The sequence below is a fragment of the Acanthochromis polyacanthus genome, chromosome 18 (genome assembly GCF_021347895.1).
Source record: "Acanthochromis polyacanthus isolate Apoly-LR-REF ecotype Palm Island chromosome 18, KAUST_Apoly_ChrSc, whole genome shotgun sequence".
Lineage (NCBI taxonomy): Eukaryota > Metazoa > Chordata > Actinopteri > Pomacentridae > Acanthochromis > Acanthochromis polyacanthus.
The window spans coordinates 15,962,402-15,974,380 of NC_067130.1; positions in this window are offsets into that span (position 1 = coordinate 15,962,402).

Sequence of the window (11,979 nt, forward strand, 5' to 3'; positions counted from 1 at the left end):
AATAGACATTATACATATCCCTGCTTTCATTACGCCTCAGACACACAGCACACAGCAGAGTGTCCTCTTCTCATCTACTCCCCCTTTATTGCCGCCATTTCTCACGCTGAGAATTTATTAGAAATTGACCGCATGACAAGCACGCAGAGCTTAAAACCACTTAATGGATGTAGAAGATAATAGACATTGCTCTTGGTGTGTGTAGGTGTGAGAGACAGCTGGGAGTGTCGGTACATGTGTGCAAACAGTGTTGAATCCGCACCAGAACACGGATCGTTTCTGACTTTCTTCATTACATCACTTCTTTGTTGAAAGTTCACTTTCTCTACAATCTCAAAGTGCTCAGATGCACCTGCCTGTAATGGAAATACGGACAGATAAGAACTTTGTTTCTGCACTAACACGCAAACGTTATCATGAGGCTGCCAGGCAACTGTGTGCATGTTTACCCGTCACACCGATTCACGACACCCCCGGCATCATGTTTGCCACTGTGGAAGGAACTTATCTTCAGCTGAAGATTGCAAGCTGTGTTTGCTTTACACTTTCAGGTTTGAATGGATTGATTGTTGTGCGGAGGAAACTTCGCCTTCCTCCACATGCCCTGATTGGCATTAAAGGGGCAGCGGCATGAAGACAGGAGGAAACAAAGCAACGTGGGAAAGGGCTGCGAGTGAATGCTTTTTGGAGGTAAATAGAGATTATCGTGCATTTTGCATGACTCACGAGCAACCGTGTGAAGTCAGGCAGGCAGATGACAGTAAGATATCAGATGCTGCTACCATTTGCTGATTTCATTTTGCTATAAAAAGCTCAAGATGAATATCCTCTCAGTTGGAGAATGCCATGATGCTTGGAGATAAAGTGTGAACTGGTTTTTGTTTTCAGATGAAAAACAGAACTGGATAAAATTCTAAGTTAAGAGTGATAACCAAAGCATGATTCACTGCATCTGGTTTCCTCAGTAAACTTGAACTTACATCATTTCTTTGAATGTGCTGTAGCTTACGGAAAGCATTTTACTGTTAATATTGAATATAAGAAGAAGACAAACCTTTCTTTTGGGTTTAGCTTTTAGTTCAGCTGCAACAAGATTTGTTGCTGCTTAAAAAATGTTTAAAAAATCAATTATTATTATTAGTTAAACAATAAGATAACGGCCTAAAGCTGTGCTTCCATAATGTATTTTCACGTGTATTTTGAAGGACTGCATTAGAAAAAGTTAATGGAACAGCTAAGTTGGAAAAAGAAACTGCCATCCCCAATTTTCCTAAAGTACTGATGCCTGCTTAATGTGGTTTTTGACTTATTAAAAACAGGGATAAAGCACTTCAAGTTAAGATGGAAACACGTCTTCTGAATAAATTCTGGTGCAGTGAACATTTAATTTACTTGATTGATCAGCTGTTTCTCCTTCTTATGTTGTTGTCATCTCAGGATAGCAGGGAATATGGCTAATACCAGCTGACATCTAAGAATAATTACAACTTTCCCAAATGAAAAGAACTCCTGAAGATTATTTTGCTCATGTAGACGGGCAAAGTTTTTTTCTTTCTTCTTCTTCTTCGAGGTTTTGCTTCCAGCTCTTCTGCTGTTTTTTTTTTTTTTTACAGCCATGTATGACTTAGCCTATACACTACGCAGTTTATTTGTTTCAAAGGAGTTAATGGAAATCATAGCATTTTCTATTTATTTAAACAGTTTTTTGTGATATTTCACAAGTTTGCTTCAAATTTCCTTAACTGTTTTATGAAACTACAGTTACCGTTAGGCCACTTCTGTTGTCATCTTAGCTTTAGATGATTTGTGTGAATATTTACAGCAGTGTGTTTTGGCTGTGGGCTGGACTGAGACTGAGTAAGGGACTGTAAGAACAATGAGCTGTCTGGAAGGTGAGATCACTCCTTAAAGACAGGGTGGAGCCGGCGATAGGGATTGCAGATGGATTTAACCCAGACTGACATGGTTATAGCTATTTGGACAGACTATAGTAGGTCATAATTCACAGACACTCACACACATGTGAATCCGAGCGAGCACGCATGCATTCAAACTTACGCACACATACATGGAAGTGGTTAACCAATACTACTTGAATTGAGTGGGCCTCTGTCAGAGATACTTATCTCTGGAAAGTCCACACATGAGTTCAACACACTCTCCTCTCCCTGTAGCACTCTTTCTTGTTAGAGAAACTGAGAGAGGAGGAGAGACTGTTGTGTTTTCATAGGCAGGCCGCCCAGGCTGACCTCTTTTGGCATGCAGCCAGGGTGGAGACATTTGACTTAATCCAACATGATGAAGTGGTGAGGCTACCCAGTCATACTGGACTCCAGCACGGAGTCGTCAGACAGAGACAACGAAACAAAATCATCAACAATAATGCCTCAGCACTGGGGTCGCTGACTCTTATTGGACAGTACAGATAGGAAGGCATGTCCACAAATCATTAGCTGACCCAACAAAACAACCACCAGGGACAACAAACCAAGATGTGGGAAGTAAATTGAGTCACTGTTTCGCCTGCATCACAAGGCTGTGAGTCAGATTTGTATGGTTACATATAGAAACTACACGCCTGAACCGCAACAGAGCATTCCTATCCAGAAAGCCAAAATGTGCTAAGGGTTGTTAAGGTTAATTACAGCAACTTTAGAGCAGGTTTCACAAGGGATCTTAAGACAGCTGCATTAAACAAGACCCAAACACTGAGAGAGGAGAGATGCAGCGGACCAAAGTAGTAACAACACATTCATTAAATTAAACAACACGAGTCTGTTTACAGGCAGCGATGCAACAAAAGAAATGCACCTCTAACACACTGTGTAGTAACACAAACTTTAAAATAAGCTATTAAGTCTTCAGTTTTAATTACTGTGAGTAACTAAGTCTTGGCAACATAGCTGAAAAATTCATCATGACAAAATGTTTCATTTCAGCTGATACAAATAGCTACTGATCATTTTTAATGACATATTTTTAATAAAGACCAGAAGATAAAAGGTATATTTTGGCTTAAGAACAGAGCAAGCAAGCCATTATTAACCCCTAGTGGTGGGCAAATTACATATAAATTATAATTTGTTATTCATCTTGTTACTTCAAAGGTGCCTCGAAACAAATTGAAATCTTCCATCTACGTCTTTTCTATTTAGCACATGTAATGTCAGAAAAAATAATCAAAAAAAGAGCCAGGAGGCAGCTTAAAAGATTGGAGTCACAACCTCAAGGTTGCTGTCCTGACAAAACTGGGTAAACAGTCTAACAACACAAGGTCGGAATTGCCAGGAATTGCATTTCTCCTCTTTTGATAGAGGCTAACCACTTCCCTCCTCCTCAAGCCAACACATCCTGGACCAGCCTGCCCACACAGCACAGAGACCAAACTCATATTAACCCTTAATCCCATTAAGGCAGTAAACAAACTGGACCGAAATGTCAAAGCAACAAACTGGTATTAGTCAGACTAGAATTTCAATTTTCAACACAATTTGTTAACAAAAAAGGGCTCACTTTACTGGTAGGTGTTACAGCTTAATGTGGTCTTTACAAAACACTGATAAACATTTTTAAGGTGTAACAAGATGCAATAGCAGGTCAATGTCATTTTAAGCACCAAGAAGACATGAAATTTATACTTTCAGAGCAACAGCATAATAGCGAGAATTTTATTTTTTTGAAATGATTAGCAATTGTGAGGTTAACACATAGACTGTATATAAAGTGGATGTAGCATTTGGCTCCAAAAATGAAGCCCACCCGGAAGTGTCAAAAACTTGCAATATCACGCCGTCCGCTAGGATTGGCTCCAAAAAGCTTTTGCTCCATAGACCCCAATTCATCACCAGGAAAAAAAAAAATCTGATAGACTGATTTTCTCCAGCTCAGGATTTTTTTTCCCGTTAGTTTTCATGGTCAAAATGAGAGATCAGGTGGCCGATCTTAAAATAAATCAATACTGAATTTTAAATAAATCGTTAAAGTTGGCGGAGCCAGGGGGCGTGGCTATACTTGATAGACAGTCTTGTCTGGAATGTTTGACAGATCCTTTAGGGCAAGGCTTTCAGCAGTCTGGCTTCAGTCGGGCCTGCCCATTGACTGGTCCTGCCCCTAGTTGCTCTCTGGTCCAGCCTGTTTGATGACGCCTTTTACGTCACTGGCTCCAAAAAATCCAAAATGGCGACCAGGAAGTAGCAAAATCCGGGCTTCATTTACTCGGCGTTGAAACCAACGGGTGACGTCACGGTTAGTTCACGCCTGGTGTTAACAGTGCAAATACGGTGTCAAAAGTAGTGTAACTGGAATGGGGAATTGGTTATATTTGGCTGCTGCTGCTGACAGCAAAAGTTAACCACCAACTTGCCAGAGCACGCTACATTTTTGTTTTTTTGAATGACCTCATTGAAATATATGTAAAACAGTGAAAAATGGTGTGTTGTGAGTTCATCACACCATACAAAAAGAGAAAGAAAGATGGAAAGAAAGCATTTTGAACCACCCCACCAAAAAAAGATAAATATACATTAAAAAAAATAGATTTCCAAAACACACACACACACACACACACACACACACACACACACTAAAAACCAAACATTGAGAGCCTATCCACTAAGGGTTCTGACTGACAGCTTTAAAACCAGCCCAAATGAACTGTATTATTTGAGCAAATGAACATGAGTTACATTTAACAGAACCAGAGAAGTTCCATGTAACATCACAAATGTGCGCTGTGGATAGGGAATGTTTTCATCATTTTGTGGCTGTGGATTGAGTTACCTAACATAATAAACTCAGCACACAAGGAAATCTGAACTCATTGGTGGGCATCTACTGCCAACAATGGCAGCAGGTGTCACTGGGATAAGATAGGAGGATGAAGATGAGGAGGAGGGGAATCATTTCAGCCCTATTTACAATTAGTGAATTATATGTCAATCCCGACTGACTGTGATGAAAGTTTGTAAAACTTCCCAGTGTACAACAGTCACTGCAGAGGCGAGTGCAGGTGGTGATTGTAGGCTCTCCATCACTGACATATTTAAATAAACAGACCAGGCTGTTCTGTAAATTACAGGAAGGTGAATTTACTAAGCAAAGTGTATGCTGTAGTAGCCGTCGTAACTCAATTTACAAGTAGAGCCACTGATGCTGAAGTGCTGTAGTTTTTTATAATGTTATAGTGTCATAGGGGAGAAGTAATGCAAAGTGCGGCTCCAATACGTCGCTGAGTTATGATTTCTGGCAGCCCAGAAGTTCCTCAACACCAAAATGATGAAAAACTCCTCAGTGATTTAACTCCACAATTCTATACTATACAGTTTAAAGTCTTCTCACGTGCTTTCATCGATTATTTTCTGACACGCACAACGTGTTAAGAAAGAAATATCGAAATTTTCCTTTGTTTCTAAGTTTTGCTAAAATCAGTCTGAACGTGAACTTAGCGTACAGTAAATTGCTACTTCATTATGTATTCTGCCCTCAGAATGGCGTTTTGTTCTACAAATCTTGAGTCAAAGTCAGAGATGATGCTTGTCAGGTCCCTCTGTGCCAGCCGGCTCATCTCCATTCAGGCCACGCTCCCAGCCCCGTCGACAATGTTTGCCTCTGTCTCCTATGGATTCTGTGTTCGTGTTGGCCACACAAATGGTTTCTTGGCAGGAACCCGCGATAAAAGATGGTGACTTCAGTCGCAGTCATTAATACAAGAGGCTATTTTTTTGGTTTTAATTCCTCGACCACATTCTGACAACGTCTTTCAGTCTTTGTTTGATAAAATAAATCACACAAATATAACCACCGTGATGAAGAAAGCTGTGGGGGGGGGGATCAATTCAACATCAACAAACGGCACCATGTGTTTGTGATATATCATGAAGCATATGAATGCACGTGTGTTCTGATCAGATCTTTGCTCCATCCTTTAAAACACACTCTCACACACTCTCTCTGTCTCACATGCAGTAACACCACCTCTACATACAAACACTCAAGTCACCACTCAAGTACGACCACGATGTGATTTATGAAGCCAGCGCTGGACGCTGCTCGGCTGGGTAATGCATTAAGCTCTTATCTGCCTCTCCTGTAGAAGGCAGCCCTCATATCATTTAGGAGACGAGAGCAGCCCTATAAACCACTGCCACAAGAGATCCGTACACCCACAGAGCTGCAGAGAGAAGAGGAGCACAACAAAAATACTTTCTTATGGATGGGAAGTCAGTTTGGCTGAGAGCAGTGGGTGGGAAAAGCGCTTGAAAAGTGTGAAATGTGGAGAGAGGTAAGAGAACAGAGGCAAAAAATAAAATACAAAAACTCATGCATGTGTTTTGGAAGGAGATAAGATATGAAAGGTTATTGAGAATTTAAAAGGTAAAAAACTGCCTTATCTGTGCCGGGGTATCTGCGAGGATGCTTTTTGTCTTCAAAGACAGCTGTGAAACGCAACCTGTCTGATTCAATCTAATAAGCTCAAACATAATCCTTTCACTTTGGTCTTCCCAGAGTGAGGCATCGGCTGAATACTAATAATGCACAGAGGTAGCTGAAAGGAGATACAATAATGCTCCCTGTAAGATCTTACTAGGAATATACAAGCTCAGCTCTACAACTGGCCAAATGCTTGTGTGCGAGGCTCTACATAGGGGGAAAAAGGCTCTATAGTAAAAGATACCACAGCTTTCACTCTTTCATATCTGCAGCTGTTGCTTCCAGTCGAAGCACTTTGCCAAAATCTGACGCGGTTTCGTTCAGGATGTAAAATTCAAGAAACTAAAATACAGTCCCAAGTCTTATAGAAGCTATGATCATTGTTCTAATCATAACAAAAGTGTTTTTTCTCCTGCAACTCGAGGCAGGCGCAGGGTGGTACAACGCTTACAAGAAAACGACTAAGGCTAAAAGATTTGGGGGAAACATTTGATTTAAAGGATTTTTAAAGACAAACTTTAGGCCAGTATTCAGTGTCACAGATTTAAAATATGTAACAGAGAATTACCGCATGAACGCTTGACAACAAGAACAGTATAATTTAACATGTAACAGACTGGGCTATTGAATAAGAAGACAGGGTTTATGTTTGTCAAACTACAGTATGCAGCCTGAACTACACAGTATATAATGGTCAAATACAAACAACTTGTGAAAGTTTCTGCTTGAAATAAATAAAACTGAAATACAGAATTAGTCTCATTTTTTAATCGTCACACCTCAAAGGTCCAAAACTGTATTCTTCATGATTTGCTAATTACATTGTATTAAACTGCAAAATCTATTTTTACCCTCCTGTCGTCCTGCGGGTCAAATTGACCCGTTTTAAAGTTTTAAAAATGTTGAAAAAAATAAATATTTTCAAAGTGAAAACTTCCACATTTTCAAAATTGTTTTAGGAAATTATTGAACCTTTTTTTCGAGGAAAAAAACAAATTGAAAAAAATGTTTAAGAACATTCAGAAAAAAATCAACCAAAATCCAGTGAATTTTGATGTCAAATCTGGGGATTTCTCAATTAAAAAAATGAAACTTTAGAGGGAAACTTTTCAGGAATTTTCTTCCTGAAGATTTTGCAAAGTTTTACAAATTTGGTGAAATTTGTTCTGAATTTTTGGACTTTTTTCAGACAAGGCAACAACATTTTTTGATAAGGACAACACGAGGGTTAAACTGGTTAATAGTTCAGCCCTGTCCTTGACTGTTTTACCCTCTCTGTGTCCATTGCTACGTAGGATCCCCGAACTCACAAAATGATGTGAAAATTCAATCACAGCATCAATGCAGTGTGCCACAGCAGCGGCAATAATGGAAGGACCCTAGCTATGTGTCAAATTTTACATTGTTGATGGAGAAGAACATCAGCGAGGCAGAATAGTGTGTTCTTTGTTGTCGTCTCAAAGTTGAGGTAATCAGCCCCACCCAGACATTTTTAGGGCTGCTCAGAAGTATCCACACAGGAGTGAAAGCAACACTGACAGAGGTCCTAGATTATTTATTCTTATTTTATTACTTGTTTTATATTTGTATATATATGTATCCCTGTTTGTTTTATTTATATTCCTTAGCTCTAATTTCTTGTTCTTTACTCAATTTCTTACACTGTTGTTGCACTGCCTGCTCTACGTGCCTTTTTTAATTGCCGCCTGAGAACAAATAAAGTTTTCTGAATCTGAATCTGGAGGGGAGGTTCCTGCAGTTCCAACAGAAACAGAAGGATGCACCGCCCTTCAGCAGTCCACTTAATCTATCAAGTCACAATGAGAAAGGGGTTGCTTAATATTGTCACTTGCATCTGCAGATCCCGCAGCTTTATCCAGGCGCTGGCACAGGAAATATAAATTCACTGCACACATCCTGTCAGTGGCAAACATGAGATGTCCAGTTAACGTCAAGCTGGTGAAGAGAGTGGAGCATTTAGATGAGAACGACTGAACTAGCATTTGCCAGAAGGCCAGAAACACTCCAAAAAGAATGATAATGTTTTTCCACAACTGCCGTGAATCAGCTCAACGTATAAATTTAGATGGTAATGAATCATCAAATAACAGTAACACCTTGTTTCTGCTGCCCCGTGGCAAAGATCACTTATTATTACATGAATATTTCTATGTTGAAAGAGTTACGAATTTTTGTAATTGTATCTTCTCTCCATAGCAGGTGTAAAGCTTTACATTCAGAGTGTCTACCCTGTAGTAACTGGCAGACTTCTTAAGCTTTTCTTTGGTGAGTGTTTACTTGTGGGATACATACAGAAGCAATAGGTAGATTTGTTGCTGCACCAAAACACACCTGCACCTGACTGCCAGGACTTAATGCCTTCTTGATTGTAGCTACACTAATTAAAAGAGTGTGTTTCCTCCCAGACACAAACCAAGATGTAAAAATTCGTAAAAACACATGCAAGAAAGTGAAACAAATCGAACCAAAGCCACGATGACGACAACACACTACCCTCTGGTCACCTCCTCTCTCGCTCTCATTAGCTGTCATTCACTGCTCGCTGGAAGGGCACCTTGGATTTTGTGGAGATCATTTCAACCGTGCCAGAAAATCTCAGCGAGTCTAGGACGACTCCCAGAGCAGTCGAAGACGTGTCTTTGGCTGCTCGAACCTAACGAGCATCTGTGATGGGCACAAGCGGAGTGTTGGCCGCAATCTGTGATTTTTGTCTCACAGAGCAAAAAGTTTGTCTGGAACCGGAAGATTACTGCTACAGTCTAAGCTTGGCATAAGACTGTTTGAGCATTACGCTAGCTTCACATGAACTCTGGATGCATACAGAACAAGGGCTGTAGATTTGGTTCTGCATGTAGAGGAGAGATCATCATTACCCATCCTGTAATTTCGAATTTGCTAAGAGAAAATATTTCCAATTCTAATGAACAAACTCAATTAACAACCTATATAACTGTAATGATTTCTACGCTTCGTCACCTATTTGGATCAAGTTTGCTAAAGCTGCTAAGACTTGATTTAAGTTGGAGGTAGATCATGATGAAGCATAAAAAAACCCCTCTTTGGTTAAGGTTAGAAAATGCTTGAGGTCACGATTAGCACAGAAACAGTAACAGTTGGTGAGACTCATGATGCCAGCAGCGGTCTTCAGTGTCAAAGTCACATACTTTGTGCGCCATTTGGTCATTTTAAGTGCTAGAACAAACCTCAGGTGCTGTTGTTTTTTTCTGGTGAGGACACTTTCAAGGAGACACAAACAGGCATATGGCAGGCAGAGGAGCCAGCAGCAAAATAACACCTGCAGATGTGGAAGATTTTGACAAAAACAGATTGAAATCATGATTACAAGAAATGCTTTGAAAAAAAATGGAACTGCTCTTCAAGTTTTTTTCGCTTTCCTGTCCCATACTGAGTCAAATTATTGCCTCTTTCTTTCCCCTTCCTATCTCTGCATTCAAGTGGACATGTAAATCAAAGGATCAGGGATAAATGGAGGCTTTCCACATTAATCTCTGCCAAGCTTAGTCCCCCCTTCATTTCCCGTCTCGGTCTCTCCTCCAACTCTCCTTCCCATCATTTTGTTGGTCACCAAATGTATATGTAGCGACACATCTCCTGGTTTGTTCATCCACATTCCCCACAGAGATAAAATCCTATAATTAGAGCTGTCTGAATCTGTCCCTCAGGTGCAGCATAGAGGTTGATCTGCTATCTAAGGGCCCCCGCAAGTTTGAAGTGCAGACTTCTCCTGACCTGAATGTGTTGGCTGAAAACGGAGCAGATGACTCCAGATGGTTGACAGTACCTCTCTCCTCTATCTGTGTAAACACACAGCTAGCAGATGACTGGCCTCAGAAGTTCAGTCTAAAAAGATAATTGAAGTAGATCCAAACTTAGGATTGCGGTAGACATATAAGTGGTGAATCATTTTGCAAAAGCTATATGTTGAGACTGTGCCATTTCCTTAATACTATGGATTTTCTTTTTCTTGAAACAAAGAAAGTGGCAAACCTCTCCCTTGTTTTACAAATTCCACAAACGATAGCAGAGCTGAATGTAAGTTTGCTTGATAAAGCTGCATAAACTACATCACAGGTAAATTAAATGCTGTAGAACAGTAAATGACACAAGTGACTCACAAACTGCAGAGCCTTTCCACGTCATTTGTTTTTGGAAAATCAAGCTGCAGTGCTTTAACTCTACTCACACTAGGTAATCCATCACAGCTGACATTTTGTTGTCCTTTTTTTTTTTTTTTAAGTTGGAAGCAGCAGCTCTTTAAAAGACTCTCCTTGTCAGTGTTTTCAAGGACACTCAAGATTTAAAAAGAAAAAAAAAAGCTGGCAAAAAGCAGGCCAATAATGAGCTGTGTTCCCAAAATAACCCAGAAACCAAAGTGTGAGCTGAGACAACTTTCAGCCTGTTTGTTTTACTTATCAAAATGTACACTTTTAATGTAATGTCACGCAATAGCTGTGCGGATGAAATGAAAATAGTTTGCAATATGACTTTAGCCTCTACACTCACTATGGCAGTTAACCAGATGGTGAAGACAAGCTGCTGGAAGCCTGCATGCCATGATTCACATCAGTTGCTAGCACACGGAGTGCCGAGGTGAAAGGGCAACATGTCGCTGTGAGATCTGACAGTCTGCTCATTTGCCTTCACCACAACTGGATGCATGAAACTTAGAGCAACCAAAGCAGAGCAAGCGTTGAAAAAAATCGCTGAAATATACTCACTAGTGGGAATCAGGGGTAATACTAGCCAGCAAAGCTAACTGAAAAGAGTTTGATCTTGCTCTCTGCATAGTGTTTAACCTTGTCTCCCAAACATGATGTTTAATTTTAACTAAAATGCATTCTCAGTTAAGAAAAAACACATTTCATCCCTGACTGTAATGAAGGAAAGACTTGGAGTTTGAAGTCAGCCACAGAACTTTCATCCAAGAGACCAGGGTTTGCATCCCGTTTACTCCATTTTTATTCTCTGTTTGGTTGGATTTAGACACCATAACTGCGTGATTACGAAACTATCATGCTTTGGTTGACTCTTTCACAACGCTAACTATATGTTAAGAAATTCAAGCTTAATCATCAAAACTACGTGGTCAGGTTTAGGAAAATATAGTGGTTTGTTTTCAAATATGGACTTCTCACAACACGTTTGAAGCTTCTCCTTAAATTCTGAGTTGCCAAGGTTTCTAACGTATATATATGAAAAGAAGTGATAAAGCAATATAAAGAAGAAGCAAAAATATGTTCATTTTAAATTTATTAGTGAAAACACACAGGATCTGTCAGAAAAGTATGCTTTTCTGAAAACATACCTGACTGCATTTTAGTTGTGAATGTAATTTTTGGAAAATAGCGGATTATTTTTCTATTTTTTACATGCAAAGATAATTCATATCTCAGTTTGCCTTTCAAACACAAAGTATTGGTCAGTTGTGCATCCTGAACATGCAAAAACATGTGTCTGTGGATTTAAACTGAACCTTGTCACAAACTGTGAGCTGAAAAGATTTCCTGC